Genomic DNA, 12,847 nt, shown 5'->3' on the forward strand with positions numbered 1-12,847 from the left:
GAGAGAGACACGCAAACTCCAAATCTACAGCAGGCGTCAGGATTGGGATCGCACCCACGACCGCCTGCATACCAAGAGAGGTAGTTAACATCTCGCTAGCGCGGCGAGATGTTAACTACCTCTGCACATCTGTGGTTGTACCCATTTATACTACCGGGTGGACAGAGGGCCCCTGCTGCTGCTGCTGCTGCTGGTTGTGGTGGTGGTGGTCAGTGTGGCGTTGGTGAAAATCAGTTGGGGTGGTGGTGCTGGTGGTGCTGGTGGTGCTGGTGGTGCTGCTGGTGTCCAGTACCGGTTCAGGTATAATTCGCTACTGACGTTAGCCGTGGCCGGGCACCGACCGCCACTCGGCTCCTACTCCGTGGCTCACGCCGCGCGCGTTACCACGACGCTCACCACCCCACCACATCTGGTTTGTAACGGCCGCATTTCAAACGCCACGGCGCCAACGCGTTGAATAACAAATTACATTCTGAGATTGGACTGAAAACCCAGAAAGGGGCATTTCACTCGAGTCCATTCAACGATCCAGAAGGCCGTCTCGCTCCACCCTCCTCCCGCCCAACCTTGCTCCCCTCTCTCGCTCTTGCAAGTCCTGACATCGCTTCGGCCACGACTGGCGGAAGGGCCTCCGCTCGAGGGAGCACTAGAGTATTTGGCCTACTCATCCACGCTGGGCAGACCGTCTTGAATAAAGTGAGATTACCCAACACTCACACCCGACACTACCTGCCCTGCGCTGTATCTCACATAGTCCATTCAATGATGATTCAGAGCCCGTCTCGCTCCCTCCCCAACTTTGCTCCCCTCTCTCTCTTTCGCTGTGTTGCTCTCTCACGCTCTTGGTTAAAGTGCAGCCCTGAAATGTCCGCCTCCCGCCACTGCTAGCGGAAGGGCACTGACCACACGCACACGTGGTGCAACGTGCAAACGCACGTGCTCTGACTCTATACTGGCATTGGCTTTGCAACGGATATGGCCGACACCAGAGACGGCAGTCGTCTTCGTGGCCTCGTCTCCACTGCCAGTGTCAGATCAGAGAACGCCAAAAGGCGAACAGATTCTCTACTGAGCCACAGACTGGTTGGGGAAAGTGTCGTTAGCGACTATCCGTACAGCACTGTAATACCTATTAAGACTGTCACGGCACATATTTACAGGCAGGGTACTCATTTAAGGCCGAGTCGACCTAGTGGAGTCCCGAGACCGGTTTTGATATCACTCGCCACTGATGTCGCTCCTGGCCGGGAATCGGATGTGTACACGACGCATCAGAGGCACTCAATCATTAAGGCCGAGCCGACTTGGCGGGTGGGGTGGTTCAGGTGACAGGGGCCGTCCATAAATTACGTCACGCACCTAGGGGGGGGGGGGGGTCAGACATTTGTGACGATGTGTGACGAGGGGGGTTGTTTGAAAAATGTGACGTCACATCAAAAGGCGCAACTTTAAATATATATAGACAACACGTTCTACTTAATTAAATAGACTTTTTAATACATGTTTTTTCCCTACAACATCAGAGTGCAGCGGTACATTAAATACGCACTCCAATGACAATAGTTTAAAGCGATTTGAAGCATGTTTTATTTTGGGGGGGGGGCAAAAATCGTCCAAAATCGCGTGACGTCATTTATGGACGGCCCCTTACTGATAGTAGCCACGGAAGGAAATCGAACTCGTGTCGCCGGGCTCGTAGCGAAGTGCGCTCACCATTGTGCCACCTATTCGTAACATTTATGTACAGAGACACACGCACGCTGACTTAATGAATGAGTAGGTGGATGAATGTTCGCGCTTATTCTTACCTGGTCGTCTCTCTGCAGTGTAGAAGGGCCGTTGTCCCAAACGTACCTCGATTATATTTTATTGCAGCGTTATCATTGTCACCATTATGCGTGCGCTTCATCTGCTCAGATTCGAGGTGGCATCTCTGAGCCGGTTTGAGCAACAGACGCCGACTCGAGTTGGGATTGAAATCGTCCGTAGCTCACTCGCGTCCCCACGTGGTCAATATGAGGATAAAGACAAAGATCCTCGTGTAGCCTTATCAGACTGTTTGGGGCAAGTGCTGTTCGCGAGCACCTACCTGGGTGGCCAACACCTTTGTTCCCCCTGAGCGACAATGCTTACACATCGTACCCAGGTACTCGTTTGAGGCCGAGTCGACCTAGGGGAGGCCCAGGACCGGTTCAGATAGCCGTCACCGGTGTTGGAGGGCAATCGAACTCGGTTCGTCTGATTTCGTAGCGCAGCGCGCGCACCACCGCTCTCCACGTGGTGGAGGTTGCACTGAAAATTGAATCTCGACACCGATTGTGTTTGTCAATGCGGAGCGGTCGATCACCTGAGTTACAGTGACCCAGCCTCCAAACCTGCTCAGCTTCCGAGATCTGACGAGATCGGGAAAGCATTGCGGGTGATTTTGGTGACCGTTGAATAATGAATTGAATTCCCTGCATTTTCAAGCGCACGGAAAGAACCGGTTTTGATCAGAAGAATCGGTTTCAGGTAAGAACCGGTTTCAAGGTGAGACCGTCGTAAAACAAAAACATCACAATAGTAACGTGAAACGAGGGCCTGGAGTGCGATAATTAAATCTATCCTCGCAGTAAATCGATTTGCGACGAGCACGCGAATTCATAATTTTTTTCTACGTGACTTCACCGAAAGAACCAAAGAGTAATTCCTGCAGTCACGAACGCTTCAAATCACGCGAATTTAGCGACAGCCAGCCTGCCTATTTTTCGATTTAAAGCTTTCGTGACTGCAGGGATTCATCTTCTTGGTTCTTTCGGTAAAGTCACGTAGAAGGGAAGTAATAAAACAATAAAAATAAAACATAATAAAATAATTCTCACGACGTTTCGCAAGCAGCCGTCCTCAGGTGAAGACCAGGTCAGGTCTGTCAAGAAGACAGCTTCTGAACATTCAGACGCTGTCTCCCCGACAGACCTGGTCTTCACCTGAGGACGGCTGCTTGCGTTGTGGCCGAAACGTCGTGAGAATTATTTTATTATGTTTTATTTTTATTATTTTATTACTTCCCTTCTACGTGACTTTACCGAAAGAACCAAGAAGATGAAAGCATGCCTATTGTTGCGACTCGTTGATTCACGTCCCATGCCACCTGCCCTGTGCCCGGGTTGCCACCGATTGGGAGCACGTGGGCGCGCGTGCTCGCGCGCGTGCCGCGGGGTGCTGCGTTGCGGTGACAAGTCACGTGGCCACACGCCACTTGGAGTGATGGTGGCAGGGGCGTGGGTGGCGATGCGGAGGGGAGGAGGGCGATAAGCAGGGGGGGGGCGATGTTGAGGGGGGGGGGGTGGAGGAGGGAAGTGAAGGGGGGGCGATGTGGAGGGTGGGCGATGTGGCGGGGGTGGGGTGTGGAGGGGGGACGATGTGAAGGGGGGGTGTGGAGGGGGCGATGTTGAGGGGGGAGGGGTGTGGAGGAGGGAAGTGAAGGGTGGGCGATGTAGCGGGTGGGCGATGTGGAGGGGGTGGGGTGTGGGGGGGGGATGTGGAGGGGGGCGATGTAGAGGGGGGGATGTGGAGGGGGTGGGGTGTGGAGGGGGGCGATGAAAAGGGGGGGGCGATGTGGAGGGGGGGATGTGGAGCAGGGAAAGTGGAGGGGGCGATGTGGAGGAGGGGATGGAGGGGAGGGAGGGAGGGAGGATAGATGGGTGGGGGGCGATGTGGGTAATTTTTCGCAAGTTTGAAAAGCAACGAGAGAATGTTTTAAATGTTCTAAGGATTTTAGTGCGCGCCAAGCAAAACACGAGGGGACAGGCAGCAGGAAAAACCATCCACATTCGCACGCCGTTTATTTACTCGGCAGTGAGAGTAATTACGCGATGGGGTCTTTTTTTTACATTTCATTTAAAACATTCCCACCTGGCAAACCCAGCGTGTGCGAGCGATCACGTGGGACAACCCATCGATGTCACCTCTCACGCCTAACCCGCGACTTTTCACAACAGCAAGATAAAAAAAACATCACTAATTGTTATTAATTCTTCTTGTCATATTGCACGGACTGTAATTCTCAAACGCACTGCCAAACGGACTCCCCCCGCTCTTCTTGGTTCTTTCGGTAAAGTCACGTAGAAGGGAAATTATAAAAGAATAAAAATACAACATAATAAAATACAATTCTCACAAAGGGAAATAATAAAATAATAAAAATAAAACATAATACAATACAATTCTCATAAAAGGAAATAATAAAATAATAAAAATTAAACATGGCCAAATACAATTCTCACAAAGGGAAATAATTAAATAATGCAAATAAAACATTATCAAATACAATTCTCACGACGTTTCGGCCACAACGCAAGCAGCCGTCCTCAGGTGAAGAACAGGTCTGTCGGAATGTCTTTCCTGTCTTTCCGACAGACCTGTTCTTCACCTGAGGACGGCTGCTTGCGTTGTGGCCGAAACGTCGTGAGAATTATTTTATTATGTTTTATTTTTATTATTTTATTATTTCCCTTCTACGTGACTTTACCGAAAGAACCAAGAAGATGAATCCCTGCGGGCTCCCCCTGTGACGTCATCTCGTAGGGCGAGGCAGTGCTAGACGTTGGCATACATTTAGCTCCCGAACGTAAAAGTAGCAAAACTAACATCAGTAGGTGACAGGATACAAACAAACAGAAAAGATCCGTAATAAGAGGTCTTTGGGTTAGATCGCGTAAACACAAATGCGTCGTTAAACCCGACACCACCCGACACAGCCAACTAGCAAGGTTTGTCACGTAAACAGAACGTAGACAATTCGTTACTGGCACAGCAGACCGGTGTGTTGGAGAGTAAACCCACAACATTTAGAATTCCAGTCCGACGTAGCGCCGGTAATTACAACCGGCATCATCAGGCGACAGCCAGAGTTGCGGAGAAATCCTCCTGACTCGGTCTTAAATAGACGGCGGATAAATGTGATGCTAGATTTGAAGTTTTCGTGACTGCAAGGAACCATACTATTTGGTTTTTTCGGTAAAGTCACGTAGGTAAGAATAAAATAAAATGAAAACAAAATTACTGTAGTAAGTGCAGTAGTACTACAGTAATTTTGGCTGTAACAGTTCCACCTGAAGACGGAAGCTTGTGTTGCCTCCGAAACGTCGTGATTTAATTTAGTTGTTTTCATTTAATTTTTACCTACGTGACTTTACCGAAAAAACCAAAGAGTATGAATGTGATGCCGTCACTTGTGAGCCATTCATGGTGCGAAGGCCAGAGTTTGGGGCGGGTTAATGTCTGCATATAATTGACGATGGATTCCCATTACCGGTTCGGTTATTCACAGCGCAATCAACGTACGTTACGCATGAAACACTGTGCGTGCAAATCCTGCGTCAAAAAACAATGACACTTGCGCATGTCGTCAAGCACAGCGAAGAAGAGGAGGCGAGCGAGTCGCAATCATCCTGCAGCAGCAGGCGATGTGGTGGCCCTCGCGATTGGCGAGGGTGACCCCCCCCCCACCACCTCACCCCCTCTGGAAACGAGCGAAGAAACAATTGCGCCAACGCAACAACTCAGAGATGTGAAGTTGGGGAGGAACTCCAGCGGTCGTCATCTTCCAAACCCTCGCGGAGTTGCCAAGTGGCCAGGAGATGGCAGTGCTGCGTCACGAGTTATCATCGCCACCACCATCATCATCATCAACCACCACACTTAGTGTTACCACGACAATCATAATGATAATTCATCATCTACCATAGTAATGCTTAACTTCATTAGCAGAATTACATAATCATCATCACCATCATCAAACACCACCACAGTTATTGTTAGCACCACCATAATGATAATCATCATCCACCATAGTAATATTGAACGTCATTAGTATAATCATATAATCATCATTACCAGCATTATTATCATTGCACCACCACCATCATAATCATCACCAATACCATCATCATTAAGACCACCACCATTACCACCGTCACCGTGATAGTAATTATAGAGACAACGATCCCACTTATAGGCTATTAAGCGAACACCTATTAAGGTCGGCACGGCACTCAAGGTAGCCAACACCACGTCCAGTGGCCTTTGTCTCCCCAGTGGCTGATGTTTGCACACCGCGCCAGACACTCATTTAAGGCTGAATCGACCTCTCGTAGGTCCTCTCCTAGGTAGATTCAGACCTATGAGAGGTCGATTCAGACCGAGGAGAGGTCTATGCAGAACACGTTAAAATATCAGACCTTTCAACCCCTTGTCAGTGCCCTACCTTATTACAGACCAAGTCAGACCTTGTTGGGTCACCTCGTGCCCCTTGTACATCTCAACGGGTGTACGCCGTATGGACCTGGAAACTCAATTTCCCTGTACAAGAATACGGGGTAAACCGTATGGGGGGGTGACAGCGATGAAATATTCGCCACTGTAATTCTTCGTGAGCGGAAATTGAACTCGGGTCGCCGGGCTCGTAGCACATGACGCTAACCACTGCCCCACCGCTCCCGCAGATTATAATCAGGACCATGACCACATAATCCTCATAAACTTCAAGGCCATTGTCACCACGATTAGCGGAACACACTGCGCCATGAACAAACACGTTACTGCTGAGATCGTGAAACGAATGTTTGCGTAAATCTTGACTTAAAGCTTTCGTGACTGCAGGAATTCATATTCTTTGGGTCTTTCGGTAAAGTCACGTAGATAGGTTCAAAGAAAATAACAAAAAAAATATTGTCTGTAGTTTTTGTTATTACTACATTTTTTTTTATTTGAACCTATCTACGTGAATTTACCGAAAGACCCAAAGAATATGAATGTTTGCGTAGTACAGTATTGTTCGTCCGATATCCGTAGGGCAACACAAGCATTTCTCAACATCGAATCAATCCACTGCTGGATAAAGGCCTCCCCACACCGTATCGGCCACACGGGGACGTTGCTTGACTATACTTCACCATGCCGGTGAACGCGAATGGGCGAATAGATGAGGGTGGTTAACAACCGGTTTCAATTATCACTCGCCACTGATGGGAATCGGACGAATTCAGGTCGACGGGTTCATAGCGCAGTGCACTAACCAATGTGCCACCGCTCGACCCGACACGCATCATTGCTGCCTGGTGTTATTCGCCTTCTACGAGCGCTGCGAATGATGCAACGTTGCTCAGAAATGTCAAATTAAAGTTCACAGCGGTCGTCACGAGCTGAGAGACATCATCGGTGTTTGATGTCCAGTCTGTGTTTGCGTGCGTGCGTGCGTGCCTGCACGCGTGTTGTGCTCGCTGACAGCACTTGCCCCCAACGGTCTGCTGAGGCTATACGGGTTATCTTTGTCTTTGTGTGTTCTGGCCACACCGCCCCCCCCCCCCCTCGTGCACAGTGAAAGTCTTCAGAGGTGCTCGGGATCTTTGCCAGCCTGTGAAAGGCTTACGCGTGGTGATATTCGTCTTCTTTGCGTTGAATGAAACAAGAGTCCGGTCACTGCACTCTGCCCTTTGACACCTTAGTTCGATTCCTGCTCACGGATAACATCAGTGGCGAGTAATATCTGAACGTGCCATGTTCCTCCACTGCGTCGATTCGACAATAAATGAGTAGCTGGTGGTGCGTGTGTGAACATCACCAGTGGCCAGGCGTGGTGTCTGGCCACAGTCACTGTTTAGCCGTACTCTGCGGCCATCAATAGGAGCTCGCTCACAACACTTGTCCGAGCAGCCGACAAGACTGCAAGGGGGGGGGGGTTCTTCGTCTGCTGAGTGCTGCTGAGCCTGTAGCGACACCTTGTGGCCCACCTTGTGGCTCAGCCAAAGAGGTCACGCGATTAAGAGAGGGCCTTGGGAGATATCACAAATCCCCCTTAAGGTGGAGATAAATGCTCTGTATCAATGCCAGGGGAGAAAGCCACGCACACTGAAAATACATAAATAAATACTTCTAGTAAAGCGGAGGTGCGGAATACTGTGAGCGGGTAGAACAAGCTACCCCATCGAGTATCTCTCCCCTCTCGCCCTAACCACACTAGCCACCAAGACCATAGCCCTAACCACACGAGCCAGACCCTAACCACACTAGCCACCAAGACCATAGCCCTAACCACACGAGTCAGACCCTAACCACACTAGCCACCAAGACCATAGCCCTAACCACACGAGCCAGACCCTAACCACAATAGCCACCTAGACCATAGCCCTAACCACACGAGCCAGACCCTAACCACAATAGCCACCCAGACCATAGCCCTAACCACACGAGCCAGACCCTAACCACAATAGCCACCCAGACCATAGCCCTAACCACACGAGCCAGACCCTAACCACACTAGCCACCCAGACCATAGCCCTAACCACACGAGCCAGACCCTAACCACACTAGCCACCCAGACCCTGGCCCTAACCACACTAGCCAGACCCTAACCACACTAGCCACCCATACCATAGCCCTAACCACACGAGCCAGACCCTAACCACACTAGCCACCCAGACCCTGGCCCTAACCACACTAGCCAGACCCTAACCACACTAGCCACCCAGACCATAGCCCTAACCACACGAGCCAGACCCTAACCACACTAGCCACCCAGACCATAGCCCTAACCACACGAGCCAGACCCTAACCACACTAGCCACCCAGACCCTGGCCCTAACCACACTAGCCAGACCCTAACCACACTAGCCACCCATACCATAGCCCTAACCACACGAGCCAGACCCTAACCACACTAGCCACCCAGACCCTGGCCCTAACCACACTAGCCAGACCCTAACCACACTAGCCACCCAGACCGTAGCCCTAACCACACGAGCCAGACCCTAACCACACTAGCCACCCAGACCCTGGCCCTAACCACACTAGCCAGACCCTAACCACAATAGCCACCCAGACCATAGCCCTAACCACACGAGCCAAACCCTAACCACACTAGCCACCCAGACCATAGCCCTAACCACACGAGCCAGACCCTAACCACACTAGCCACCCAGACCCTGGCCCTAACCACACTAGCCAGACCCTAACCACACTAGCCACCCATACCATAGCCCTAACCATACGAGCCAGACCCTAACCACACTAGCCACCCAGACCCTGGCCCTAACCACACTAGCCAGACCCTAACCACACTAGCCACCCAGACCATAGCCCTAACCACACGAGCCAGACCCTAACCACACTAGCCACCCAGACCATAGCCCTAACCACACGAGCCAGACCCTAACCACACTAGCCACCCAGACCCTGGCCCTAACCACACTAGCCAGACCCTAACCACACTAGCCACCCATACCATAGCCCTAACCACACGAGCCAGACCCTAACCACACTAGCCACCCAGACCCTGGCCCTAACCACACTAGCCAGACCCTAACCACACTAGCCACCCAGACCATAGCCCTAACCACACGAGCCAGACCCTAACCACACTAGCCACCCAGACCCTGGCCCTAACCACACTAGCCAGACCCTAACCACACTAGCCACCCAGACCATAGCCCTAACCACACGAGCCAGACCTTAACCACAATAGCCACCCAGACCATAGCCCTGACCCAAACCAACATTGGCCTAACGTTCTATGGCTTCTGGGCAAGTACACAAACTCTAGTGAGTCCGTCTGTACGGTGGGCTACGTACGGTGCGAAATAAGTTCAACATACATACAGAGGGCATCCTTAATGTGGCCTCTAACACAGAGAAAGGAACCCGCTTTTAGTTTGTTTAGCGAGGTGAGAATTCAAGAGAGCAGAGAGGGGAGGGCCGGCCCTCTGGGGTCATCACGACTCAACGAGTGATGTTGGAAGAGAGTCGCTTCTGCACAACCCCCTCCATCCAACATCAAACTCCGCTCACCGACCCCTGCAGAGAGGACACAATGTATGTTTGTATATGTTTATTTGCACTTGCTAGTGCTTCGCGTTGGATGCACACGCGTCTGAGGTCAATTGCAACCGATCAACGCGACTTTACCGAAAGACCCAATTAAAATGAATTGCTGCAGTCACGAAAGCTTCGAGTCAAGATATCAAAGACTGTCGGGTTTTTTTTTCATGTTTAGTTTTGTTACCCTGACCGCCCGCACCTCCGATTGCCACCGTTGACTACGTACGGTGCGAAAGAAGTTCAACGTACAATCGGCGTTCTTCATCGCAAGGCCCGCGGGCCCCTGGCATCTCCCCCCACATCATCGTCGTGCTGCTGTCAAACCCCAACAACGTTTTCAAATGTATCGGCCAAAGTGCTCCCACCCCTCTGAAAATGAGTGAAGAACACTGCCGTACAGCAAGTGCTGAGTGAATAGGTCGATCGATGCTGATGATGATTGGTCAACACAATTGATTCCCCTCCAGCCGTGACAATGTTATGACTTGGGGGCCTGGCTGGTTGCCGCGGGGCAACCGCGTTGGCGGTGTCGTCGTGGTGATTTGGTTGCAGTTGTCGTGGTTGTTGTTGTGGTGTCGTGGTTGCGGTGGTGGTTGCGCTGTGGATGCGGTGATTGTTTGGTGCTGAGTGCAGGCCTCCCCACTTCTCTCTCTCTCTCTCGCTCGTGGTGTGTTTGCTTGTTCCCCCGCACTGCTGCGCTTTGGAATTCCCTCCCATCGTCACCACCCCATCCCCCCCCAGCTGTTATAATAACAACCATGATAAAGGTTCATCTTCAGGACGGCTGCTTGCGTTGTGGCCGAAACGTCGTGAGAATTATTTAATTGTGTTATTTTTATTATTTTATTATTTCCATTCTACGTGACTTTACCGAAAGAACCAAGAAGATGAATCCCTGGAGTCACGAAAGCTTTGAATCGAAAAATGATAAAGGTTGTTTGGGATAGATGGCGTAAATAGAAATGTCATTTCAGCACGACGTTTCGCTGGTGATTACACGTTGCGATCTTACTCTCCAACACACCGGTGTGCTGAACTAGTAACTAACTGGCGTGTTTTATTTACGTGACAACCCTTACTAATTGGCTGTGTCGGGTGGTGGCGGGTTTAACGACACATTTATATTTACGCGATCTAACCCCAAACACCTTGATTATGGATATTGGTCGTGAAAGCCTACGTGTTAAACTACATTTCTAATTTCAAGAAACGTGTTAACTGTAACCATTACAGCACTTTTCTCGTCCTTTACCCGCACCTCCCATGAGCACGGTTGGCTACGTACGGTGCGAAAGAAGTTCAACGTAACATACATGTGCATATATTTGCTGTTTGTTGCAGGCTGCTTGGAGCCTTTGGCCATGTGGACATGTGAAAAAAAGCTTCGTCAGCTCACCGGATTCCTCCAGGATAACTGCTCATAAAAGAAACTTAAAATACCCAGGGCATTACATGGGTTTAATATGATTCTAATCATACCGATTTGCAAAATTATGAAAATCAGTTCAAAGGCAGCAGTGAGATGAGCGGTCTTCTGCTCCCATCGTGCGTGTGACTGACGTCGAAAAGTAACCACCTTTTCATCCAGCAGTGGATATCTGGCTGATGATGATGAGGATGACGATCATTAAATAACACTGGTCAACAAACAAAAAAAAATTCTGGCATGGACTTTTGCAGCTGTTTTAGACTAATTTCAAGGTGCTGATTCCAAATCTGATCTCAGATTTGCTCTATCACATCTCATTTTATGCTATCGGCATACCCCATTTTCATTGATTTCACCCGAAATTAACTCTGTCACTTATGATTGCAAGTTGTTGCGAGTCAGTGACTGCGTTAGTGTTAAAATATGGTGCTGTATTTTTAGGATAGTGTGTTTATAATATCATTTTATGCAGATATCCACATTTATTTATTATTTTTCTTCTGCCGTTTTTATTGAAAATGCAATATTTGATATCTCAACAACCTGATGTGAGACAAAAACTGATGCCAGATTTGGAATCAGCACCCCAAAATTACATTAAACCCGTTGGAATACCTTATGCCAGAAAAAGTGTGTTGACCAGTGTAATGCAAAGCAGCTTCCGTTGTTGGGAGGTGCTCTTGAAGGGTGGGGTGAGAAAGGAGGCGAGGGGGTCATGGACATCGCGGGTATTGATAAGGAGTCAAGTTGTAAAAACTCGACCGACACTCCTCCTGGCAGAAACAGACGGAGCGAACACTGCGCGCGTCGGTTCGGATGCGAGGATTTTAATTCGTCAGGCTTGATGCGAGTACATCCGGCAAGGGAGTGCGAGTTTCCCGTATTGCTTCGTGCGGTTAAAACGATATAAAACACCCGAGCCGAGTAAAGTCCGAACACAGATCACGCGCGACTATAAATAAGGAGGAACGCAGAGGACGCTACATCCACGGCGGCGCGCACGGGAGAGAAAGAGCGAGAGATACACATCCTCAAGTCACAGTGGTTCATTATAGTTGTTGTTGTTGCTGTTGCACCGTCACCAGACGACGAATGTGCGCGGCGAACTTTCACATACAGCACGAGGAACGTAAAACAAACAAAAAAAAGCGTACGAGGCGCGCCCTTGACTCCCCATCTCACGAGAAAATAATCGACTCACTTCGACTTACGCACAAAGATTAACCCCCCCCCCCCGTTGGGGCAAGTGCTGTGAGTGAGCACCCACGAAGGCCGACACCGTGCGATGGGGTGGGAGTTCGCCACGACTACGCCCGGCAGCCTTTGTCTCCCCAGTGGCGATGTTTACACACCGCACCAGGTACCCATTTGAGGCCGAGTCGACCCAAAGGAGGTCCAGGACAGGTACAGATAATCGTCACTGGTGTTGGTGGCCGTGAGCGGGAGTCGAACTCGAGCCGGTGGGTGTCTAGCGCGGCGCGCTGACCGCTACGTCACCCACATGCCCACGCGCGCGCACACACACACGCACGCACATGCAGCAAACTCAACATGCAGAGTTTG

Source organism: Lampetra fluviatilis, chromosome 32 (genome assembly GCF_964198595.1).
Source record: "Lampetra fluviatilis chromosome 32, kcLamFluv1.1, whole genome shotgun sequence".
In the NCBI taxonomy this organism is placed as follows: Eukaryota; Metazoa; Chordata; class Hyperoartia; order Petromyzontiformes; family Petromyzontidae; genus Lampetra; species Lampetra fluviatilis.